The 25590-nt window shown below is 41.5% G+C and overlaps 1 long non-coding RNA gene and 2 pseudogenes across 1 annotated transcript in view; 1 reads left to right on the top strand and 2 right to left on the bottom strand.

Moving 5' to 3' along the window:
- The window catches only part of LOC136170494 (ubiquilin-4 pseudogene), a 35085-nt pseudogene extending 13014 nt beyond the window's left edge, over nucleotides 1-22071 (top strand).
- LOC136171000 (uncharacterized) overlaps nucleotides 1-25590 on the bottom strand; it is a 196553-nt gene that overhangs the window by 112906 nt on the left and 58057 nt on the right. The gene's annotated exons all lie outside the window — the stretch shown is intronic.
- Nucleotides 23031-24551, bottom strand: LOC136171026 (nuclear transcription factor Y subunit gamma pseudogene; annotated as a pseudogene).

Genomic DNA, 25590 nt, shown 5'->3' on the forward strand with positions numbered 1-25590 from the left:
GTAACCATATTTACATATATAGGTTCTGAATTAAGTTTTTCAAAACTCAGAATTTCGACATTTTGTATCTTGGTTGTAACCAGCAAACTTTATGACAGATGAACAACAGTTTCTGCCTTTTTGTACTGACAGCATACAATTGTTGTTCTTTATTTGATTTGAAGATACATAATGAAACCTAAACATTTTCAAACAAATATTTCTTTTTATGTTTCAATATATTTCATGTTTTGTTTTTGTTCTTTTTGTTTTGAGTTTTGTCTTGTTTTGCTTTGCCTCTAAAAAGTGTGCAGTACCTATCTGGCTCGCTGGCAGGACTCTGAAATTTCACAAAACCTGAGGTGAAAATTGCAATCCTGAACTAAGACTCCAACAACACAGGATTATAAAAAGTCTGGTATTATTTCAAGTCAGGATTTTCTTCTATATCCAATTTCACCCAAAGTCAAGAATTAGTCAGTCTTCACCTTTCATATAGCAGAAAGGCGATTTGATTAATATGATTTCTTTGTAGAAAAATCTAAGAAGATTAAGGCACAGTGATATAGGTAAAGGATGCCCTTTCTCCACATGACATTCTTCAGCACTATATAGAGGTCTGCAGATCTTGCAAGTCATTAAATTGTTCACACTAGCTGCATGTGAAAGAGGAAAAAATCTATCATTGGGGAGAACTTCCATTTTTTCTCACATTTTATTTTCCATCTCACGAACAGGTCAACAAATCTGGAGGTTGGTATTGATTTCACTCTATAAGCAGAAAAGTGCATCTCTCAAGCAAACATTTGCAGATCATTTTCCCCCCATCCACCCCACCCCTGTTTTGGGGGTTATGTTTTGTGATAGTCTCACAGGAAAAAAATTAAAGCGTTCTAAATGACTTCTGTACTCAGTGAAGCAGAATGCAAAATAAATCTAATTGGGGTGGTTTCCATTAACTATTTTCCATCTGTACATTCTGAAAACCTAATACTAACCAGGAGGCATAATTTTCTCCTTTTCTGATATGTGGAAGTGAAATCAAGGTCTGTTTAATGTGTGTGTGTGTGTATACTTATATATACATATACACACTATATATAAACATAAATATAAATTTAAAATGTCATTTACCTCTTCTACTTTTACTTTATATGTTTGTGTGAATATATATATATAGAGAGAGAGAGAAAGAAAGAATAAAATGAAAGCCTCTTCCCTAGACCTTCTCAACTTTTAGAATATGGGTATTATACTCCCACTGCTTTGCTCAAATGCAGACCATTTGAGAACATGATAGATGAGGGAGTAAATTACTTTCAATAGACCATTTCCAACATTGTTTTTTCCTCAGACTATCACATGTCAATTTGATGGATATGAATCTGAAGATTCAATTTCAATAGAAAGGGTTACAGGGTCAGAATTCACTGTGCAGCCGTCTTTGTACATCTCAGCAGCCCAGCTAAGGCACTTCAGTGCTCGCAACTTAAAGAACCCCTACTGTACCAGTCAGGGGCCTCTTCATCCCATGCCTCTCTTCAGAAATCTGACAAGCCATGCAGGGTTACCTAAACAGACATAAAACTTGCCTTATTTCTTAAGCAGGGCAGTGAGGGGGACTGATAAACTTGCTATTTAACATCCAAATGATCAAATGCAATTTATACTTTATATGACACAAAGACTTAGCTCTTGACTTTCAAAATATAGCAGATTTTAAAACAGCTTTTTTAACCTATTTTCACCACCCTTACAGCAAAGTAAAATATAATACTATTATTTTAATTAAATAGTCAGATACTCCTACCACTCCTAGTTTTGATACATGAAACCTAGAATAGAAAAAATAGAAAAAAAACGTAATATAACTCACTATAGAAAAAGTAACGTGGTTATTTGAACAGAAGGGATCCAGTATCTGTCCCCAGGTAAAATGTCAAGTTTTTACTATTAATATCATGAAGAAAGGATATACAAAGTCAACAGCTAGCATTTTTAACAGAGAAACAGTAACAAGCAAAGAACTGACTCACTGGGAAAGACCCTGATGCTGACATACAGTGTGCTCTTTATTTATGTGATTTTTTTCACTCAGCAATGCATTTGGGCTGACTTGTTGCTTCCTGCTATTGTGTGTAGCAGCAACCATTCATTCTCCTCGCCATGAGTATATCACAGAGTATATCATTGTATATCACAACTTATTTATCTATTCCACTGTTGATGAACCAGAGCGATCTTTTAAAAATGTAAATAACATCAGGTAACTTCCCTAATTAAAACTCTTCACTTGCATTTAAAAGATCCTGAGTTCTTACCATGGTACTAACCCATCCCGCCAACTCACCTTCCCACACTCCCAGCTTCTGTAATCCCATGGCTCTAGCCACACGGTCCTTATTCCTGCTGCTTCTCTCTGTTACATACTAAGCTCTTCCCCAGCACACAGCCTTCACACAGGCTAGTCACTTTCTGGAATGTTCTCCTTGACCACAACCATTGCGTTCTCCACCCAACCAAATCAAGGTCAAATGTACAGGACTGGCTCTAACTCAGCGTATACCAAGGTCACCTTTTCAAATGTGCCTTCCCTAACCTTAACCTCTTCCCACAAACACCTCCTCACTCTATTTTACACCATCATGTTTGTTTCACTTTGACTTTTCACTTAAGCTCTGAGCAAAAAATTGTAAGGATACAATGCCTTTTATTTACAGAAGAGAGAAATAGTTATTTTTAAATCATAGCTCCAATGAGGGGGGAAAAGGGAGATTTAATATCTAGTGTGTGCTCACTCATGTCCAACTCTTTGCAGCCCCATGGAGTGTAGTCTGCCAGGCTCCTCTGTCCATGGAATTTTCCAGACAAGAATACTGGAGAGGGTTGCCATTTCCTCTTCCAGATCTTCCCAACCTCGGAATCGAACCCATATCTCCTGCGTCTCTTGCACTGGCAGGCGAATTCCTTACCACTAGGGCCACATGGAATGGTTACAGTCAAACCTCAATTCATGGAATCAATTCAATCAATTTAATAGAAACATCATTCTCACTCCTTTAGAGAGATGTCTTATTATTGCAACCTCCAAATTCCTAACCAAACTTTTCAGGTGCCTTGCAACACACCTTGTGGGAGTACTCCCTGCACACCAAGTGGCACTAACTTCCCAGAAAACCACAAACAAAGGGTTCCAAGGACAATTCTTAAGTCAGCTGAGAAGGAGCCTGGGGCCCTCAAGGAGGAAGGGGTGCAGGGCTCTCCAGGAGGAAAAGGGGCCCAGCGTTCTGGAGGAGAAGTAAAGGACAAACTTTTCTTTCCACATTCCTTTGTCTTAGTCATAAAAGACACTTTTTCTTTAAGTCCAGAGCTAATGATTGACAACAAAACAACTCATCTTGCTCAAGGGTATGTTTTCCCTTAAGCCCTGCACTAATGATTATATAACAACAATATAATTTGCTAGAGGACCTGTTTCTCCTTCTTAACAAGAACCTGCTGAGTAACCCTGCTTTCTTAAGATGCATGTTGTGGGAGTGGGTCTGGTAAAAGCATGTAAGACCTTGATAAGACTAGCAACTTTAGCCATAGGAATAAACACTTCATTCTGGGGGGCTCCATCACTGCAGATGGTGACTGCAATCATGAAATTAAAAGACGCAAAAAAAAAAAAAAAAAGACGCTTGCTCCTTGAAAGAAAAGCTATGACCAACCTAGACAACATATTAAAAAGCAAAGACATTACTTTGCCCACAAAGGTTCATCTAGTTAAAGCTATAGTTTTTCCAGTAGTCAGTATGAATGTAAGAGTTGGACTATAAAGAAAGCTGAGCGCCGAAGAATTGATGCTTTTGAACTGTGGTGTTGGAGAAGACTCTTGACAGTCCCTTGGACTGCAAGGAGATTCAGTCAGTCCATCCTAAAGGAAATAAATCCTGGGTGTTCATTGGAAGGACTAATGTTGAAGCTGAAACTCCAATACTTTGGCCACCTGATGCAAAGAACTGACTCATTAGAAAAGACCCTGATGCTGGGAAAGTTTGAAGGCAGGAGGAGAAGGGGACAAAAGAGGATGAGATGGTTGGATGGCATCAGCGACTCAATGGACATGAGTTTGAGTGAACTCTGGGAGCTAGTGATGGACAGGGAGGCCTGGCGTGCTGCAGTCCATAGGGTTGCGAGGAGTCAGACACAACTGAGTGACTGAACTGAACTGAAAAGACTAGCGAGGGAGGGCATGCTCCATCCCCTTTCTAATGTCTGTGTCAGGTTTCTCTGTCCTTTTTCATTGTAATAAAACTTCTGTCACACACACACACACACACACACACACACACACACACACACACACACACACACACACGAGTTCCAAGAACAAAATCACTCCATCTGAATAAAGAGAGGTTTTACATAGAAAGTGTTTATAATGTTTTCTACAAAGGCACAAAATGTTTTACAGAGAAAAATAAAGCAAAATTTCTATTCAGTTTTTCAAAACTAAACTAGAATTTTCAATGAACCAACTAGAGAAAGTAAACTAGCATATTTATGTAACTTGCAAGTCCTGGACATTTCTAATTAAGCAAAGAAAAGTGGTATGTTTTTGAAAAAGTAATGTGTTTTTAAAGGGTAGTAGGGAAATTAAATGTGTTCAGTTGGGTTTAGCTTCTTCATGAAAATAAGCTTCTTATTCTGGTAAGAAATGGGTCATAGCAATAAAAGTGTGCTGTAAATTCAACTTGACAAATGAGAAAATGAATTCCTGAGGGTAAGGCCTATTAAAGGAATATTTTAATTTAATCATGCAGTGAATATTTTTGAGAAGCTTCTATATATGCAAGAAACTGCCTTACATATTTTAATGAGGAAAAACACAGTATTAGCTAATATAGTAATAGCTTATTCTATTACTAACTTCTCAGACATAATATAAAAAGATCAAATAAAAGGACAAAAATGCTAAACTCCTATGTGAAGATGCCAGCTTCCAATATTTACTTCTAAACTTCAAAATTCAACAATATGTTACATCCAAAAGTTAAAGGCATGTGCAAAGCATTAGTCATTTCAGTAACAGAAAAACAGTTGGCTTCTTTGACATAACATGTGATGTGATGCCACCTTATGGTTGAAAATTAAATATAATGATAAGTAATTATTTTTTCAGATATACTTTCTTAGACCCTGGAGGTAGGGGAAATGGTGCATACTACTAAATCTGTAAAATTCATAAATCTAAATACACACAACCAATTTAATTCCTGGGAAGAAAATATAAAATTAATATCAATGTCTGACACACAGGAAGACTGCATTTTGTCAAAGGGTCTGCTCATCTGTCTACCTATTCTAGGTATTCTCATAGCAAACATCAGTTGGATTTTTCTAGCTCAACTAACTGTTCTTTACTCTCAAGTTCAAAAAAAACAACAAAAACATAAAGTGAAACCAAGTGAAAAATCTTTTAATTAACTGGTTTTAATTTACTAGGCATTAGGGGGAACAATATGGAAGTCCCAGTTTGAGGGATAAAAATGCTCAAATATTAGAAATGTCATATCCTTTCTTGCACAGTTTTTTGCTTAAGCATAAATGCAAATTTAAGGAACTCAAAAAATAAACAAATATAATTGTTGTACTAGTTCAGTACATAGTGTCAGCTGCTCCTCACTGAATGATGGAGAAACCCAGGCTGGGACCTTCCCGTGTACTTTTCATCAGTGGCACTTCTCTGCAGCACTCTGATCTTCTTGGGTCCCACATACTTCCATATCCTCCACTGATCTATGATTCACCTCCTTGTAAGCATCATAGAAATTCCTCACTCAGTCTGCAATTGCTCAGAGTCCTAACTTGAAAGTGGAGCATCACTATCAACCAAATTTTTTAACTTTTTTTGCCACTATTTTTTAATTGAAGGATAATTGCTTTACAGAATCTTGTGGTTTTCTGTCAAACATCAACAAGAATCAGCCATAGGTACACCCAAAGCTCCTCCCTCCTGAACCTCCACCATCAACCACATTTTTCTAGTCTTGGTTAATTCTGTTTCTATTTATAGTTCAACAAATCCAAGGATTTGGGGAAATGCATATCTTCTTTGATGTTTATTTCATAAATGCTCTTTGCAAAATTGTCTGTCATTGCAACATGGCTACAAAGCCTCAGTGGTTCCTGAGAGAAAGAAGTGCCTTCTGGGATGAAAGTTACCAGAAAAGGCTCTCCTTTTATTTGAAAGTTATTTCTCCTGCTATGCTATCAAATATTCTTCTTTCTTCTCTTCCTTCTCCTTTCCTAGCAATGGTAGCTGTGGGTAAAACTCTCCAGTGACTTTATGATAGCAATTTTAGTGTTCAACTACTGAATCCTTATCAGATATGTACAGAGAAGGCAATGGCAACCCACCCCAGTACTCTTGCCTGGAGAATCCCAGGGACAGGGGAGCCTGGTGGGCTGCCGTCTTTGGGGTAACACAGAGTCGGACACGACTGAAGTGACTCAGCAGCAGCAGATATGTAGGTTATTCTCCCTTGGCAGTAAATTTTTGGAAAATGTTATAGGAAGGTGATAGAAACAAACCCGCTTGTAGACAAGGCTCTATTTAAGGGGTACTCATGCATTTAGGGGGAACAGGTTCGATCCCTGAGTAGGGAAGATCCCCTGGATACTGGCAAACCACTCCAGTATTCTTGCCTGGAGAAGTCTATGGACAGAAGAGCCTGGAAGGTCCATGGGGTGGCAAAGAGTCGGACACAACTGAGAGACTGAGCGCACAAGCATGCATGCATTCACAATGACTGCAAAATTAAAGAAATCAAATATAAACTGCTCATATCAGGGGAAACGATGACATTTATATGGGAACCATCTGTATTATCTTTGCAGCTTTTCTATACATTTAAAATTATTTCAAAACCAAAAGCTTATTTTAAAAAAGGTCAGCGAATCAGAACCGAATCCAGGTAATTTGTCTTCTCTCCCTCGGCTTTACCAGACCGTCTCTTTCCCTCCTCCGCACATTTACTTATGTATTCTATATTCACAACATGCTTTACATCTGCTGAGAGATTGGCGCTGTCGTCTTACTCCTGAGGAGCAAGGCCAGCTTGGTGGCTGCTGGGTTTGAAGTTCCCTGTTCAAGTGCCAATGTAGAGAGAGAATGACTGCTCTGAGAGCTTAGCCAGGTCACTTCCCTGTCTGTGATTTGCTTTTGTCTTATGCCTGAAGGGACAGATAATGCTTACCTCCCACCTCCACCAGAAAAAGGAAAAAAGTTACAATGTTAATCTGAACATATTTTTAAAAGGAAAAACAGTTTTCAGTGCCAGTTTCATACACAATACAGAATATTAATATCTACTGGTTTTGCCAGCCTTAGCTAGTAAGCACTTCAGGGCAGGTCCTGCTTTTTGAATCTCAATAGCTGCTCTTGAGTCCTTTCACAGATAATGATGCCAGTCCTCAAATCTCAAGCTTTAATTCTGAAACTTAGGATTCACTGATAGTAGCCACTAACAACGCACCTATTGCCATTTCCTAAATATTTGTTTTACTTCTAACAGAGCACAGAGATCTCAAAACTCTGCTTTTATAACCCTGTTTACATCCTGAGAAAGGACTCGTCACCAGAATCACATCATAACACATAGATACCTACTCAATGGCCCACTTGGGCTCTCCCGTTTGGCTGCCATTTCACTCCTGCCTCTCTCTGTGTTTAACCTTTTGCCTCCTCCAGAGCAGTTAGCTGAAGCCGCAGGATGAGGAATGGGGGTTCTTAGAAGTCAGGGAGATCAAAAGGGTCCACCCTGCATGAACAGCATCTCTCTCTTCCTGGGCAGTTTCTGCTACTGCCGGGGAAGGGCGATGGGGGGAGATTTTTCTATTAATTCCTAGCTGACATCTTCAGAGCAGGAATTTAAGTTTCACAACGAGAAGAAATGCAGAACTTAATGGTTACGGGTGATGTATACAGACTTCTGTGTTAAGGAGAGGCAAAGTCTAAAGATTCCTAGCCCAAGTGGAGCACCACCCAGACTGTGTATGAGGAAATCTGTTGGACAAATGTTAGCTGCCTACCCTCCTCTTTCTTCTGACTACAGACTTGCTTTTTTTTGGAAATGATGGACATTTTCTTTCCTACAGATCCAGACAAAATATCATTGACCCTCAAGAACTGAGAAATCCCCACCGTCATCTCCTTCAGCCCATTCCAACACTTTGCAACTCCAAGAGACAAGTCACACCCACTTTCCAGAAAACACTCCAGGACAGGGAGGGGAGGGGGGGAGGCTCAAAGGGCATGGAGGACCTCAGCTCAGGGGCAAGAGAAAGTCTCTTTGCATCCTTCAGCACCTTACTGGCTCTGCAACCCCACCAAAAACATAGTGAAAATCACCTGTACATATGGAGGGACCTAAATACAGTCAGATTTGAGAGATCCAACAACATTCAAATACATGAAAATTTAGAACTACGCTGTCTAATACGGTAACCATCAGCCACATGCAGCTATTTAAATTACTTTAAACTAATTAAAAAATTCTGTTCCCGAATCACATTGGCCACTAATGGCTCTTGTGTTGGACAGCTCAAATATGAAACACTTCCATCACTGCAGAAAGTTATACTGGGCAGGACTGACATAAATGGTACACAGAAGTACATCTGGACTCTTAAAACCCTGTGATCTCATCTTTGATTCTTTTTACTAAATATTCACTGAGAATTTATGTCATGCAAGGCACTGAAAAAAAGTTCAATGAAGCATACAAAGATGAATATGATGATAACCGGGCATCAGGAGCTTACATTTGAGATTTAGAAATATACAGATACACGACTACCTATATTATAAAATAGAAAGATGTACAAGAGCAGAAGAACAAGCAAATTATTGTGCTTAGACAAATAGAGAAGGATGAAACCGTTTCACACTGAGCCTCGATGGTTCCAGGACTCCAAGATAACAAGCACCACCCTGATTGAGAAATCGCACATTTCCATGCTGTCAGTTCCATGTAAATAGCATTTGAACACAGTCCATCAAAACTGCTTTGAAAACTTGTCCAAAATAAAATTTTCTTTGGTGAGAAGATGTAAGAAACATAAGAGGTACCACATGCTAATGGAAAGAACATAGGATTCAAAGAGAGAAGACCTGTTTGGCAGCTAAGTCCTATTTTCACAAGCTGTGTGATCTTGAGTAAGCTATTAACTTTTCTGAGCCTCAGGATCTTCATTTTCAAAGTGGAAGAAATAATTCTTACCCCATCTGTCCCATAAGCTATTACTGTAAGAATAACCATGATAGTGAAAGAAGCTCAGAAACAGTAGAATGTCATATTACTATTATCACTGAAAGTGACATGAAATGTTGCAGGACATATAAATCCATTGCTGGCAAGTAACTTTGGACTGCATGTGGACGGTTCACAATTCTGCACAAGGATATCAAATTCTGAATCCGTAAATCTTTATTTAGATTTAAAAGCAAAACACACACTCCTCGTCATCATACCTATCTCTTCTTTTGGGGACACAACCATTAAAAATTCACTGCTTCTCCCTGAGGAGTCGGGTGGGGAGGGAGGTGGGAGGGGGGATCGGGATGGGGAATACATGTAACTATATGGCTGATTCATGTCAATGTATGACAAAACCCACTGAAATGTTGTAAAGTGATTGGCCTCCAACTAATAAAATAATATTAAAAAAAAAAAAAAAAAAAAAAAAAAATTCACTGCTTCTTAATCCCAGAGGACAATCTGCCTTTTGCCAACATGAAGGCGGCCATGGCATTTAGGGTGAACCTACCATGAATGACAAATTAAAATTTTCCTGACTAGGACAAGTTAGCAAATGAATGGGAAAGTGGGGTAGGTTTGTTTGCTATGGAGAAGAGAATGGATCAGTGGGATAACTCCCACAATGTACAAATGGAAAGAAAGGAGGTCTTGGAACAATTGCCAGATATGGGTTCTGTTGATTTCATGAGGAATTTTAATAAGAATTTCACACTTTGTAACCACAAGCTTTTGAGTCTGTCCGAGAAAATGCTAAATGCTTCTGTAAACGTAAAATGACACCACTTTTACTTTCCTGCAACTCCTGGCAATAGCGTGGGATGATTTCTTTTTCAGCAGAGAGTGTGGCCAGATTGGGTTTTTCCCCAGATGTGTAGGGAATGGTTTCAATTACCTGGTGCCATGCCTTCATTTTTAAGCACCCCCTCGAACCTATTGGGTTTGGCAGTTCCAGTAAAGGGTCGAAGCACAGAAGGGCCCTTCTAGTCATCCAAGCTATGGTTTCACCATGCTCACCATGTAGCTGGCACAGACTCACATACAATAGAAGAGAAATGCTTATACCAGGATGCAAGGCACTGAATAGCCTAAATTTTCAACAAGGAGGCCTAAAGGTTAAAATAATAAACTTCAAGTGATGTATGCCATATGTGACATTATGGTTCCAGACGTAACAACCCAAACCAAGGTCTTTTGCTTAACAATTCCAAAACAATATTACTCTCCTAGGTTTCTGATTTTGATTTTGCCTCAATTGCTCACAGATTACACTTTGGCAAACTTGGACACAACATAGGACTGTTTAAAATGCACATGCCGGGAAACCTGCAAGATGATCTGCACTAAATCATCCCCAAATTCTTCGTTCCTGTGGTCACTTAACCATTTCCACAAATATGGCATGGACTTTTCCTTCAGGAGGAAAATTTGAAATAATCACTCTAAGTAAGTAGTACAGTGAACTCTCCCCTTCCCCAAATAAAACAATAGACATTTGTTCTAATATAATTGGCCATTTATCCCAGGTCTCAGCAATTTATGGCTCAACTGTCTGAAACTGAAAATCACAATTTTAATAGCAAAGTAGAGACTTATCAGTCACAGAAAAGTCCGGAAGTGGGCTCCAAAAGAGCCAAACTCTGGTATGCATTTCATAACCTAGCCGAAAGGTCCAATAGTCTTAGCAGTTCTTCATTATTTCACAATTATATTTTTAAATTACTTTGAAGACTTTGAAGCACATATTTTATCTTGAAATACTTCAACTTAATGTCCTTAAGTTCAGGAGTATAAAAAACAGCATGGAAATAACCATTCTTTAGTTTTCTGTGCTAGCCTCATCTTTGTAAGGAAGGTAACTTATTGATTACCTTCCCTTGCTACATTATAATCAGGCTAGTATGAGACCCATGATCAACAAAAGTGATTAGTAATGAAAACAATGGTGAATACTTAGGGATTTGCAGGTGACCATATCTGAAAATACAGTGATGGCTTTTCCCATACTTTAGTTGAACTACATAAAGGTAAATTTGTAATAAAAATACCATATATTACAATAGTAAAATATTAAAAGAGTAATGAGACAGTCCACCAGACAGCTTCTAAATCACACAGTTAACACAGGCTAGATGACTAAATGTTTTTTTCTTTTAAGCTCTTCAGAAAAACTACTTACAGTCAAAAAAAAAAAAGGTGTATCACTGGGGCACAGGCAGAGTGGAGAAAAGCAAATCAAACATGATCCAGGTATTTACAGATAAAAGCCAAAGGAAGCAATGTACTCTGGGAGAAAAGTCAAAGGGAGTCAAATGACCATAACATGTCAGAGCTGAAAGGCCCTGGGAGCTTGCCTATCCTATCCCAGTATTTTATAAATGAGGAAAATAAGGCTCAGATAAGAAATTAGCCTAAATTGAGGACAGGGAAAGAACTACAATTAAGTCTTTTCCTCCTATTCAACCAGTCCTCATTCTACTAGACCCACTCTTTAGTCCCAGTTCTGATCAGGACACTTAATTGTCCATGGGTGACGATGGGCAAATCCCAAAATCCTTCCATACCTCTGATTCTTCCTCTGTAAAAGGAGGATAATGCCAACTACTCCATCGTCTTCATTAGATGATTGCACATTACTATATAGACAATTAGCATAAGAAAGCTACACGCTCAAAAGAATGAAAAGGCAAACATCAAAGCAGTTTCCTTTTTAAAGATTATTTGAAGTTACAAATAGATAGGAAATTCTCAAAGTTCAAGGCCCTAAGAAAGCTAGAGTCAGTAGACCCACAGACCAGTCATAAAACAAAGATATTTTATCTTCTTGCAAATGCTTTTCCAAACTCATCCAAGTCAAAATGATCATGGAGAAGAAATGAAAATCATGGCATTTGAATTAATAGGCATTAGACACTTGAAACATAGAACTGCAATATATACGCAAATTTAAATTTAGGAATTTTCCTTTCGTGTTTTCCTCATAGTTATTCATGATATAGGCAATATCACTTGCAAGCAAAGATAAACATTCTACACTGATGCCAGCAAACATTCTTTGCAGCAAAAACCTACTAATGAACATCTTCTCACCAGTGGGTCCCTACCGCCTACCAAGAAGAAAAACAAACTAATTATTTTTCTTGAGTTTTTTTCAATTTTTATATTATTTTTTATATATTAAGCAAAAAGACTGACTGAAAGCCTCCAGGCCCTTTAAATCATATTTTATTGCATTTTTCTTTACCTAGTCATACAATGGGAAGAAAGAGCCCATTCCTGTTGATACATCTTTATGAAAGATATCAATATGTGATTGTCTCACTCAAGTTAATACATGAAGAAACTGGCATAGAAATATATTATTAGCTTTGTTGATTGGTTGGTTTAGTCACTAAGTTGTGTCCGATTCTTGTGACCCTATGGAATGTAGCCCACCAGGCTCCTCTGTCCATGCAATTTTCTAAGCAAGAATACTGGAGTGGGTTGCCATTTCCTTCTCCAGAGAATCTCCAAGACCCAAGGATCAAACCCTGGTCTCCTGCATTGCAGGTGGTTCCTGCATTGCAGCGGGATTCTTGACCAACTGAGCCACCAGGGAAGCCCCATATTATTAGCTTATTTCATTATAATTAGTATGCTTATGACGACTAAAGAAAATAAGCCTTCTTATAAGACTCTGGGCCTTGAAGGTTCTTTGTTCATAGGAAAGCCCGGTCCTTTTCTGATAGATTCAAGCCTTTCTAGCTTTAGAGCATGGAAATAAGCATAGATTACAATGATTCCAATTACCACCAATATAATCAGGAAGTTGTTTTATATAAAGGTTTATTAGAAAAAAAAAGGTTTATTAGAAAAGAGTTCAGAAATGAACCCATCATATAGGCTATCATCTATATGATCTGGAATCTTAAAATATATCAAGCACACAGCTACATGTACTCCTTCAGTTACTGATGAGTTAAATTTGTTCTGTTCTCGATGACAGACTGATTTTCTGATCCACACCCAACACCTGTCCTGCTCAGACCCTTAGTCATAAGAGAAACTTGATAAAAGTGTATGGTGTGAAAGTAAATCTCTCACCACTACAGCACTGAGGTGAGATTCTTCATTGTAGAGATCCTGTGGTAAAGTAATGAGGACTAAAAATGGAAAAGGACTTCCACTTCTGGCCACCTGGAGAAGAAAATGGCAACCCACTCCAGTATTCTTGCCTGGAAAATCCCATGGACAGAGGCAGGCTACAGTCTATGGGGTCACAAAGAGTCAGACACAACAGACTGACTCACGCTTCTGGTCACCACAGAGAAACTTTTCCTCTTAAAATTATTAAACTTGACGAGACATATGAAATAACTGTTTTCAGATGTTGGACAACAGGCAAAATCTGATCCCTGAAAGGTGAGAAATGAACAAGGTGAGCCTGGAAGTACTTTGTAGATCTCAGTGTGAGTGGGAGGAAACAGATCAGAGTTCGTGGCCACTGAGGCAGCTGGAATTCACGTGGCATGGTACTAGACAGAAAGGGACTGGGTAATTTGTTTGTACAAAAACACAATTCCAACTTGAAAAAAGTGCTATAAAGAAATAAAAGGAGTTCCAGAAATCTGCACAGGGGCCCTCTTGAATCTTTGGCTGAACACTAGGCAACAGATGCACAGAACAAAACTCCACAAAGACAGGGAAAGAACAACTATAGGGACCTATGGGCTGAACAACTACCACAGTTCCCACAAGATTTGGAAATCCTCAAGTTTCAATCTGCCAAAGTAGAAGGACCTCACTAGACACTCTGAGCATTTGACAGACCCTAGAAAGAGCATGCCTTAGGAAGAAGACTACTCTAAGCCCTGATAAAGGCACTCTGTATCTGCCCTAGCAAAGCTAAAAAACAACTCCTTAGTGATACAAGGTGTTAACTATGCTGCTTATCATTAAATCATGACCAGTGTGTGTTTATGCTGCGTTAGATCCAACAATCTTACTCAACATTTACAGGCAAAATACTAAGTGATCAGGAAGTGAACTAGATGGAAAGTTTATGTGGACTCTATTGTTTCTTATCTGGTATTTTTCAAAACCAAGGCAGAGGCCATGGTTTGCAAATTCCACAGTCTTAACAAGGAGACCTTGAATCAATCAATGGACAACAGTGAGCAACTGTGAAACCTATCTCAGTATTTTCAAAAATCCCACAAACGCTCATCAACAGCTTTCTCCTAAAAATACGAATTCACATTTACAAGTGTTTGTTGGGGCCAGGCAATGTGCTGAGCTCTTTACATGCATCATCTCATCTTCACAATTCTATGAGATGGAATTAACATTATTTCTGTTTGCAGAAAAGAGAGGCTTGGAGTAGTTTGGCATAAGGTACTACATGTGACAGGTAGTAAGACATGGAGGGAGGTCTCTCGCCCACAGCTGTAGGATTCCAACGCCAGGCACTTAAACACTCAACTCATTCCCTCTATTGAAAGTGAACATCTGGATTCTACTCTCAGACACTCTCAGAATTCCCACACAAAAATTTCCACAAGAACATAGCAATCAGGGAAGTAAATAAAAGTCAGACCTTGCCTGATTTCTTCCTATCCTGGGCAGCTACAGCAATCTAGACTGCATGAATTTTTGTTTTGATCTGGGCATGGTTTAAGGGGTGTGGTAGCATTTTTAAATTTTAAATTATGGGATCTGAATAACTTTTCCTCTGTTGTGGCATTTTATCAAAAAATGGCAATTTCCAAAGAAGGCCAAATTTCTTGATATAGTCTGCTCTAACTCTCGTCTATAATTTTCACTCTAAACCAATACTTTCCCTATTGATTCAGCTAATTGTTTAAAGATGCTACAGACATTCTTAAAAATGTAGACTTTCATGAAAGCCCTGATTGCTACAAAAACTCACAGATTAAACCTAGACAAGTCAGACAATCTTCCTAGGCCACAGTTTCCCTGTCTAGAAAGTGATGATCTTGGGACTTCCCTGATCCTGTGGTTAAAATGTCACACTTCCAAAGCAGGGGGCGCAGGTTTGATCCCTGGTTGGGGAACTAAGATCCCACATGCTGCATGGTGCACACCCAAAAAAGAAAGTGGGGATCTTGAAATACATTGGCATTTGCCAAATGACATTCACAGAATACCTGTCCTAAGAGATGCCCCAAGCAAAAGAAATTCCAGGTCAAATCAATAGGAGAAAAGCTACAAACAGTTGCTCCCATTTAGAGACTAATGATGCATTAACAATGGATAATGTGCTTGCAAATTAAAGCCTCAGCAAAATCTAGCAGTAAAAAGATCTATTTAACTGTGTTTAATTTTGAATTTCCCAAACCTGTTTGACTCTAAAACCATTTCCCTGAAAAAGTGTCTACAAACATCTCATGGAAGCAATATCCATTTATTTACTCATAAAACTACTTATTGAGCATCTAGTATGTGCTAGACAGCACAGTGGGTATTGAGAATACAAAAATAAACACCATCCTTGTTCCCCTGGAGTCTAGAGTTTGAGAGAACAGACAATAAATATGCAAAAAATAAACAAACATGGTTTTGTGTCAAGAAGAGTACTAAGAAGGAAATAAATAGTTTTTTAAACGTAAAATAAAGAAAAATGGAGCATATTTAAATGGAATAGTGAGAAAAAGCCACTTTGGCCTCTCTAATATCATTAAATATTATTAGCATCATTTAAGAATCTCTCTGAAGAATGAGGAGACTGCATGTGAAGAGCATGAAGCATCTGTGAAAATCCCAGGGTGTGAACAAGTTCACACTTGTGACCACTTGTGCTTAACAAGTTCAGAGAATCAAAAGGCCAGTGAGATTGAGGAGGAGGCCTGACTTCAGGACTGGAGAGACTGGGCATGCGGGGCTTCCTGGTCACAGAACAGAGCTTAGAGTTTATTCTAAGCACAATGGGAAGGCGTTTCAACTGGGAAGTCACCTGACAAAATTTCGTTTTGTTTTTTAAAATATGAAAAAATCTGCCTGCGATGCAGATCATCAGGGTTCGATCTCTGGGTCAGGAAGATCCTCTGGAGAAGGGAATGGCAATCCACTCCAGTATTTTTGCCTGGAGAATTCCATGAACAGAGAAGCCTCACAGGCTACATACAGTTCATAGGGTCGCAAAGAGTCGGACACAACTGAGCGACTAACAAACAAAACAAAAAAACTATATATATTTTTTTAATTTATTTGACTGCACCAGGTCTTAGTTGCAGCACTCAGGATCTTCAATCTTGGTTGCAACACATGGAATCTTTAGTTGCAGCATGCAGGATCTTTTCATTGTGGCAATGTGGGATCTAGTTCCCTAACCAGGGATCAAACCTGGGTCCCCTGCATTGGGAGCACAGAATCTTAACCACCGGACCACCAGAGAAGTCCTAAAACTTGTTAGTTTTTTGTTTTCTAAGTTCATTCTGGCTATCCTGTGAAGAAGAGTTTTAACAGCTAGAAGAATACTTAGGAGGAATTCAGAGAAGCTGTATTGGTTTTCAAGTGCTGCTAGAATAAACTATCACGGACTCAGTGGGTGAAACAAAACAAATTTACTAGTCTACAGTTCTGCAGGTCTGATGTCTGACGTGTCTCACTAAGCTACACTCACCAGGACTGCATTCTTTTCTGGAGGCTCAAGGGGAGAATCAGTTTCTTACCCACTTAGGTTGTTGGCAGAATTCAGCTCCCTGTGGCTGTAGAGGTGTCCCTGCTCTCCTGTCCCTGTAAGCTCAGGCATTCTCTGCGTCTAGAAGCCACACACACTCCTTGGTTTGGGGCCCCCTTTCTCTGTCTTCAAAGTCAGCAGTGATGGGTTGAGTCTTTCTCATTCTTCAAATCTCCTCCTTTTTCTTCCATTACATCTCTCTGACTCAGCCAAGAAATATTCTTTGCCTTTAAGGACACATGTGATTAGGGTGGGCCCATCCAGATAATCCAGGAAACGTAAACATCTGATGATCTGTAACCTTAATTACATTGGCAAACTCCCTTTTGCCATGTGTGGTAACATATTCACAGATTCTGGTCATTAACGCAGCACATCTTTGGGGAGATAGGAGGAGAAGTATTAAACAGCTCTCACTTGGTAGCAGTTTCATGTGAGGAACAAGATAAATTACATCAGTGTGGTGGCAATGGGAAAAGGTAGGCAGATTTAAGGCATATTTTAGACTCAGAATTAGTAGACTTGGTGGTGATGTGTTATTTAGGTGGAGGTACTCAGTAGTAAAGAGGAGGGACTCAGTGATAAAGAATCCACCTGCCAATACTCCTGCATTGGGTTTGATCCCTGGGTCAGGAATATCCCCTGAAGTAGGAAATGACAACCCACTTCAGTATCTTGCCTGGGAAATACCATGCACAGAGGAGCCTGGAGGGCTAGAGTCCATGGGGTCGCAAAGAGTCAGACATGACTGAGTGACTGAGCATGCATGCATCAGTTCAGTTCAGTCGCTCAGTCGTACCCGACTCTTTTGTGACCCCATGAATTGCAGCACGCCAGGCCTCCCTGTCCATCACCAACTTCTGGAGTCTACTCAAACCCATGTCCATCGAGTCGGCGATGCCATCCAGCCATCTCATCCTCTGTCATCCGCTTCTCCTCCTGCCCGCAAATCCCTCCCAGCATCAGGGACTTTTCCAATGAGTCAGCTCTTCACATGAGGTGGCCAAAGTATTGGAGTTTCAGCTTCAGCATCAGTCCTTCCAATGAACACCCAGGACTGATCTCCTTCAGGATGGACTGGTTGGATCTCCTTGCAGTCCAAAGGACTCTCAAGAGTCTTCTCCAACACCACAGTTCAAAAGCATCAATTCTTCAGTGCTCAGCTTTCTTCATAGTCCAACTCTCACATCCATACATGACCACTGGAAAAACCATAGCTTTCACTAGACGAACTTTTGTTGGCAAAGTAATGTCTCTGCTTTTTAATATGCTGTCTAAGTTGGTCATAAGTTTCCTTCCAAGGAGTAACTGTCTTTTAATTTCATGGCTGAAATCACCCTCTGCAGTGATTTTGGAGTCCCAAAAAATAAAGTCTGACACTGTTTCCACTGTCTCCCCATCTATTTCCCATGAAGTGACGGGACCAGATGCCATGATCTTAGTTTTCTGAATGTTGAGCTTTCAGCCAACTTTTTCACTCTCCTCTTTCACTTTCATCAAGAGGCTCTTTAGTTCCTCTTCACTTTCTGCCATAAGGGTGGTGTCATCTGCATATCTGAGGTTATTGATATTTCTCCCGGCAATCTTGATTCCAGCTTGTGCTTCTTCCAGTCCAGCGTCTCTCATGATATACTCTGCATATAAGTTAAATAAGCAGGGTGACAATATACAGCCTTGACGTACTCCTTTTCCTATTTGGAACCATTCTGTTGTTCCACGTCCAGTTCTAACTGTTGCTTCCTGACCTGCATATAGGTTTCTCAAGAGACAGGCCAGGTGGTCTGGTATTCCCATCTCTTTCAGAATTTTCCACAGTTTACTGTGATCTACACAGTCAAAGGCATGCATAAGAGGAGGTTGCTGAAGACACACACAAGAGAAGGGAATCAAGCCTAACTCCTAAATTTCTGATCTTTCAGGTTTATGGGCTGAGTGCCAGGGGCTTTCAAAAATAAAGAATACTGGGAGCAAAACCAATTTTAGAGGAAAATTCAATAGTTCTGTTTTCTATGTAATACTAGAGAAACATTACCCAGATCACCTCTGAGATCTCTTACTGTTAACACTTTCAGTTCAGTTCAGTCACTGAGTCATGTCCGACAGACAGTCCCAGCCTCCTTTTCCATCACCAACTCCCAGAGCTTACTCAAACTCATGTCCATTGTGTTGGTGATGCCATCCAACCATCCCATCCTCTGTCATCCCCTTCTCCTCCCACCCTCAATCCTTCCCAGCATCAGGGGCTTTTCAAATGAGTCAGTTCTTCACATCAGGTGGCCAAAGTGTTGGGAGTTTCAGCTTCAACATCAGTCCTTCCAAAGAATATTCAGGACTGATTTCCTTCAGGATAGACTGGTTGGATCTCCTTGCAGTCCAAAGGACTCTCAAGAGTCTTCTCTAACACCACAGTTAAAAGGCATCAATTCTTCAGCAGTCAGCTTTCTTTATAGTCCAATTCTCACATCCATACATGACCACTGGAAAAACCATAGCTTTTACTAGATAGACCTTTGTTGGCAAAGTAATGTCTCTGTTTTTTAATATGCTGGGTTGGTCCTAACATTCCTTCCAAGGAGCAACATCTTTTAATTTTATGGCTGCAGTCACCATCTGCAGTGATTTTGGAGCCCCAAAAAATAGTCTGTCACTGTTTCCATTGTTTCCCCATCTATTTCCCATGAAGTGATGGGAACAGATGCCATGATCTTAGTTTACTGAACGTTGAGTTTTAAGCCAACTTTTTCACTCTCCTCTTTCACTTTCAGCAAAAGGCTCTTTAGTTCTTCTTCTCTTTAGCACTTTAAAAAAGACTAAAAATCTCTCTTCTAGTCAGGGGTCATGAAGTCTGAATTTTTATAATTATATGTATTCTTATTGTATTGAGGAAAGAATGACTTGTTTGTGACTCATCGCATTCTTCATAGTTAAGGAACTCTTAGTATGCTAGTTATCTATTCCTGTGTAAAACAAATTGGCCCAAAACTTAGCAACTTACAACAATATAGTTTCTGTGGGTCAGAAATACAGATGTATATTAGCTTGGTCCTCTGCTTCATGATCTCTCATGTGGTTATAACCAAGATGTTGGTTAGGGCTGGGGTCTCAACCGAAAGCTCAATGGGGAAGGATTCCGTTTCAAGCTTATTTACATGGTTATTGGCATGAATAATTGTTGCAGTACTGAGGGCCTCAATTACTTACTGACTGTTGACTAGAAGCAACCCCCAGTTCCTGGCCACGTGGGCCTCTTCACCACTGCAATTTATCTCATCAAAGCTGCCAAGAGAAAGTCTGCCAGGAATTCACAATCTTTTCTAGCTTAATCACAGAAACAACACCCCCTCAAAACTGCCATATTCTATGATTTAGAAACAAAGGGAGAGAAACACCTGGAAGCAGGGATCACTAGAGTCCATCATAGAGACAAATGGACCACACGGGAATGGAAGAAACTAAAGGGGAAAAAAAGAAAAAGTGAAAAAGGTAAACTTCATCTTCTCAATTTTTTTAGGACAGCAGTCCTAAACAGTATCCCTCAGCCAGTAAACTGCTCCCAGGAGAGGTGATTAGGAAACTAGTCAAGAGGTAGAAATCCAAGAAGGACTGCAATAACTTCTAAAGATTATAGCAGAGGACAAAAAAAAAAAAAAAAAAAAAAAAGATTAAGATAAGTTATTTTAAAGTATTTTAATTCAAAATTAGAAAAAGAAGACTTTAGCAGAATTGGAACAAAAATATAAGAAGAAAAGGACAACATATTTTGGAAAACAGACTAGTCAATTCTCAGCAGTAACAGTGAAAAATGTAAGCAACTGCTAATGGGCATTTCCTAAAAATAGAATGCTTCCAAATTCTGTTATCTTGTACGTTATCCTCCACATTGACTCTTCTTAATCTGAAATGAGATTTATTGCATTTTATGTAGTTTGAAGTCCATGCAGCAAAGGAGACTGTCACAAATTTCAATGCATTTAAAAATAATGTAGTTGGCCGAGACCGACCGGAGGGGGAGGAGAAGGAGGAGCCGGGGCGGGCTGGCGGGCGGCCAGGTGCGGCGGTGGCATGGTGGAGCCGAGGCCCCCTCATTCAGGTCACCGTCAAGAGCCCCAAGGACAAGGAAATTGTGATCTGCGACCGAGCCTCGGTCAAAGAGTTTAAAGAGGAAACCTCTGGAGATTTAAGGCACAGCAGGATCAGCTGGTCCTGATCTTCGCAGGCAAGGTCCTCAAGGATGGAGACACACTGAACCAGCATGGGATCAAGGATGGGCTCATTGTTCATCTGGTCATCAAGACCCCTCAGAAGGTTCAAGATTCAGCGACTGCCACTGCTTCTTCCCCTTCCACCCCAGACCCAGCCTCAGCCCCCTCCACCACCCCTGCTTCACCCACCATGGCTGCCCAGCCTTCCACTTCTGGAAGTGCCACTTCAGATACAGGCAGTGGAAGCCGAAGGAGCAGTGGAGGGGGTACCTCCCCAGGGACTGGGTAGGGACCTCCCAGTGCCAATGCATCCATACTCTCTGGTTTTGGGGGCAGCCTGGACTTGGGCTCTGCCAACTTCATGGAGCTGCAGCAGCAGATGCAGAGGCAGCTGATGTCCAATCCTGAGATGCTGTCGCAGATCATGGAGATCCCCCTGGTCCAGGACATGATGTCTAACCCTGACCTGATGTGCCACATGATCATGGCCAACCCCCAGATGCAGCAGCTGATGGAGCGGAACCCTGAGATCAGTCACATGCTCAACAACCCTGAGCTCATGAGGCAGACAATGGAGCTTGCTCGAAATCCAGCCATGATGCAGGAGATGATGCGGAACCAGGACCGGGCTCTAAGCAACCTGGAGAGCATCCCTGGAGGGTATAATGCCCTCCACCGCATGTACATGGACATCCAGGAGCCCATGTTTAGTGCTGCCAGGGAGCAGGTGGGGCCAGGGGTGGGCTGGTGGGAGGGCAGTCTGAACTCAGGATCACCCACCCCAGACCCAGGCAAGCCTGAGGTGCTCTCTGCTCCTCTTTCCTTCCCTAGTGCCCTGAGGGTAGGTCTTGGCTTGAAGGTGGTTTTCACGGCGCATAGCCAGGGATGCGCGGGACTGAAGCACTAGGGCAGAAGACAGCAGAGGTCCCTAGGGAGTGGGGGCAGTGTAGTATCCAAGGGCTTTGACGCTGTTCTGACAGACTTCTTGCGCCAAGGGCTCAAAGGTTATGGGGCAGGCCTGAGGTCAAAGAGCCCACCCCTCCAAAGCGCATCTCAAGTGTGGTCCACTGATCACCTGTGTCAGGAGCACCTGGGGTGCTTGTTAATCATGAGATTCCTGGTTCCTACCTTTGAGATACTTATTGAATCAATCTCTGGAATTAAGCCTTGGGAATATGTGCTTTCAAAAATGCTTTGTGAATTTTTTCCAAATATACAAAAAGTATAGCATTCTCTCATATTAAAGTTTAATTTACAGTAAATAAATAAATAAATAAAAATAAAGTAGTTAAAAATGAGGGGCATGGGGAAGAGGGAAAATGCACAAAGTTCTAGTCTCCCTGGGTCCCTGGAAGAGAAGGGTTTGGGAATGAAACCATCCACTCTTCATGGCAAATGAGTCTCTTAAATGCAAGGAATGTTCCCACTGCCTCTGAATGCAAACCCACAGAGCTCTGGGGCAGGAGCAGGGACCCGGGGAGAGGAGCACTAGTGGAAAGGAAGCTACACACATCACCTAATTTTACCTGAGGGCAGAACAAGGGAGTGAATCCTGAGGCAACAGCTGTTCTAAGAGTCAGGAGATTACCCACAGCCCCGAGGAGATCTACTCCTAAAAGAAGTGGCGGTAAGAACCAAAAAAAGAAAAATAAAAGAAATATTTCTTCAGCCACACTCTTTGAGAAAATGTCATAAATATGCTATTCAATATTTTCATATCATAGCATTGGACACACAGCTCAACACAGTGAAATATTGATTGCCTGGAGGGAAAAAAAGGAAAAAAGGAAATAAAAAATACTACATCTTCCATCCTTCTGTTGGAAAATCTTAGCCCCCAAGCACAGAACCTAGTACCCCAGAGACCTAGCCCGCAGGAGGTGCTGAGGCCCACAGGGTCCTGTGGGGAGGGAGGCAGCGCCCACCACCTGGGGCTGAATGGCACGAAATTGTGTTGGGTGTCCTCGGCCTTGCCAGCTCAGGCCCTCCGTCATGGGCCACCCGGGGGCTCTGTCTGTCAGAGCGCTGGATGGCTGACTGGATGAACACCAGCTGCGCGAGTTCCTGGCCGGGAGGCATGGTGACTCGTTGAATCTGGTAGAGCTGCTTCGAGGGGTGGGAGGGAGAGTGAGGTCACCCTGAGGAGAAAGGCATGCAGCTTCCTCTAGGCCTTCGAGTTGGCTGGGGCCCCGATAACCCAACCAACACGCACTGCAAGGCGACGGCAGGAGGAGGGGAAGTGGAGCTCTGCTGGGGCCGGGAGCAGCCAACACGGAGGCAACTGCGGTGTGTGTGGTGAGCGGGGAAGAGGTGGGGGGAGTGGCATTTCCAGGTCCCTGGAACTTCCTGGCTTCCACTTCTCTGGACGCTGTGTCTCCAGTTGGCTCTGGGCTTCGAGCTTGCTGTACCCGTTCCTCTGTCCATCTGTGGACTAGCTGATCTGTTGCTCTTGCTGGCCCACCCTCTGCGTGATCTGTGAGCATTGGTGGCACGCGTCTGGGTCTGTCCCTGCTCCACGTGGGGTGCCTAAGGGCCCCCTACAGGCTGGGCTACGCGAGTACACCGGGCCCTGCTGGATCTTGCCTGTGTTCGGGATGCAGCACCTTCTTGGTCCATTCAGTGCCACTCTGGGCCTGCTGGGCTTTACTGTGCGGCTGGGCCGGGACAGTCTGCACCTGCTGACCTTCTTCAGCTTGCACGGTCACGGGTGTGGTCTGGCCATGCTGAGGCTGTGCAACGATGATCGGCCCAGGCTTGACGGTGGCTGTGGAGCGGGTGGGCTGCTGGCCTGTGTGCTGCCCCGGACTTGATCGGCAGTGGGCTGCTGAGCCCACCTGAAGCAGTCCCGAACGGGCCGGCAGGAGTCACATGCTAGTGCACCTCTTCCTGACGCTTTGCTGGTTTCCACTCATGTCTCAGAACAACGCCAATGAGAAAGTCAAAGTCATCACACTGTGTAATTGCCATGGCAATGTCATGCCTCTGAAGAGTCTGGCACTGGTTCTCCTCTGTGTGGATCCAGGCCCCAAGAGTCAACTCTGTGATAAAAATCTGGGCTTCCTTGGCAAACAACACAGGGGCTTCTGCACTGATCATCTTCACATCGCCGGCCAGTTTCATAATCTTCTTAATACGAGTCAGTGGGAGTTTCTGTACTCAGAAATCTTTCACGGTTAAATTCCAGCTTTCTCCCGTGACACGAGGCCAGGAGGAATACAGAGTTTGCTGGGCACCACTGCTGCTAGCACCACCAAATCCTCTCCTGTGGACACTGTGACAAACGCCTCGGCTGGGAAGTCCAGGGGCCAGCAGGAGCCGCCCCAGCGCTTGGGCAGGGGCGCTGCAGAGGGCGGGGCACCTCGGCGGAGAGGGGGTGGGAAGCGGCATCACGGAGAAGGGAGAACGGAGAGCGGAGAAGCCGGGCTACAGACAAGGCCATGCCCGCTGCACCACGTCCCCCCTTTACCCTCCCCCTCCCTTGGCGCCTTCCACAGTGATTCTTTTAAGTTGAAATAAGGGCAAGGACCACTTTGCTGGCCTTCTCAAGAGGCATCTGTGACTACGATCGTATGACTATGATCATATGATCATACTATGACTTTTCCTTTCTTTAACTTTAGGCTTATTTAAGTGCTGCTTTATTGCATGAAAATCCTTATATAATTTCAATTTTGAAAAGCAAATGTTAAGGACACAAATAATAATATACCAATTGGTTCATTAGTTATAACAAATGCATCATACAAATGTAAGATGCTAATAATCATGCAAACTGGGTGTGGGTAGGGTATATGGAAACTTTCTTTAGTATCTTCATAATTTTTATGTAAATCTAAAATTGTTTTAAAAATAATGCCTATATAAAAAAAAACACAGATCCCAAAGTACATGTTGGGATTGAAAAGTAAACTGGAAATTTTTTTAAATAAACCAAATAGACTCTCTGGTTTCTTTTTTTATATTGGCAAAGATTCTTCATTGCTCTGAAATAGGTACCCAGGCAGGGACTTGATATCCCAGTCACTCCTACACTAAAGCTTCACCAGCAGGAGAACCCTTCCTGGACAGAATACAGACTCAGCTTCTGATATCTGAAAATGCATCCTCTGTTTAAAAAAAAAAAAAAAATCAGCATAACTCCTCATTCCCGAAGCTAGCAATCTGGAATAACACCTGAGGGGACCTTTCCTTGAAAAATACCCAGGGGATGGTAAATGCTGTCGTGCGCAGAGCTGTTGCCCCCGTGTCATTTTACAGCGTTGGAGAAGTTAGAAGTCACTAAGTGTTTAAGGACAGTCTAAACACTGAAATACTAGATAGCCATTAAATGATTATTATGAAGATTATGTTACCTGAGGGAAAGAGTTTACAATACATTTATTACATAAGATGGATTTTTTAAAATCAAAACACACAAATAATGTAC

This window comes from Muntiacus reevesi, chromosome 6, assembly GCF_963930625.1.
Source record: "Muntiacus reevesi chromosome 6, mMunRee1.1, whole genome shotgun sequence".
NCBI classification, from domain to species: Eukaryota; Metazoa; Chordata; class Mammalia; order Artiodactyla; family Cervidae; genus Muntiacus; species Muntiacus reevesi.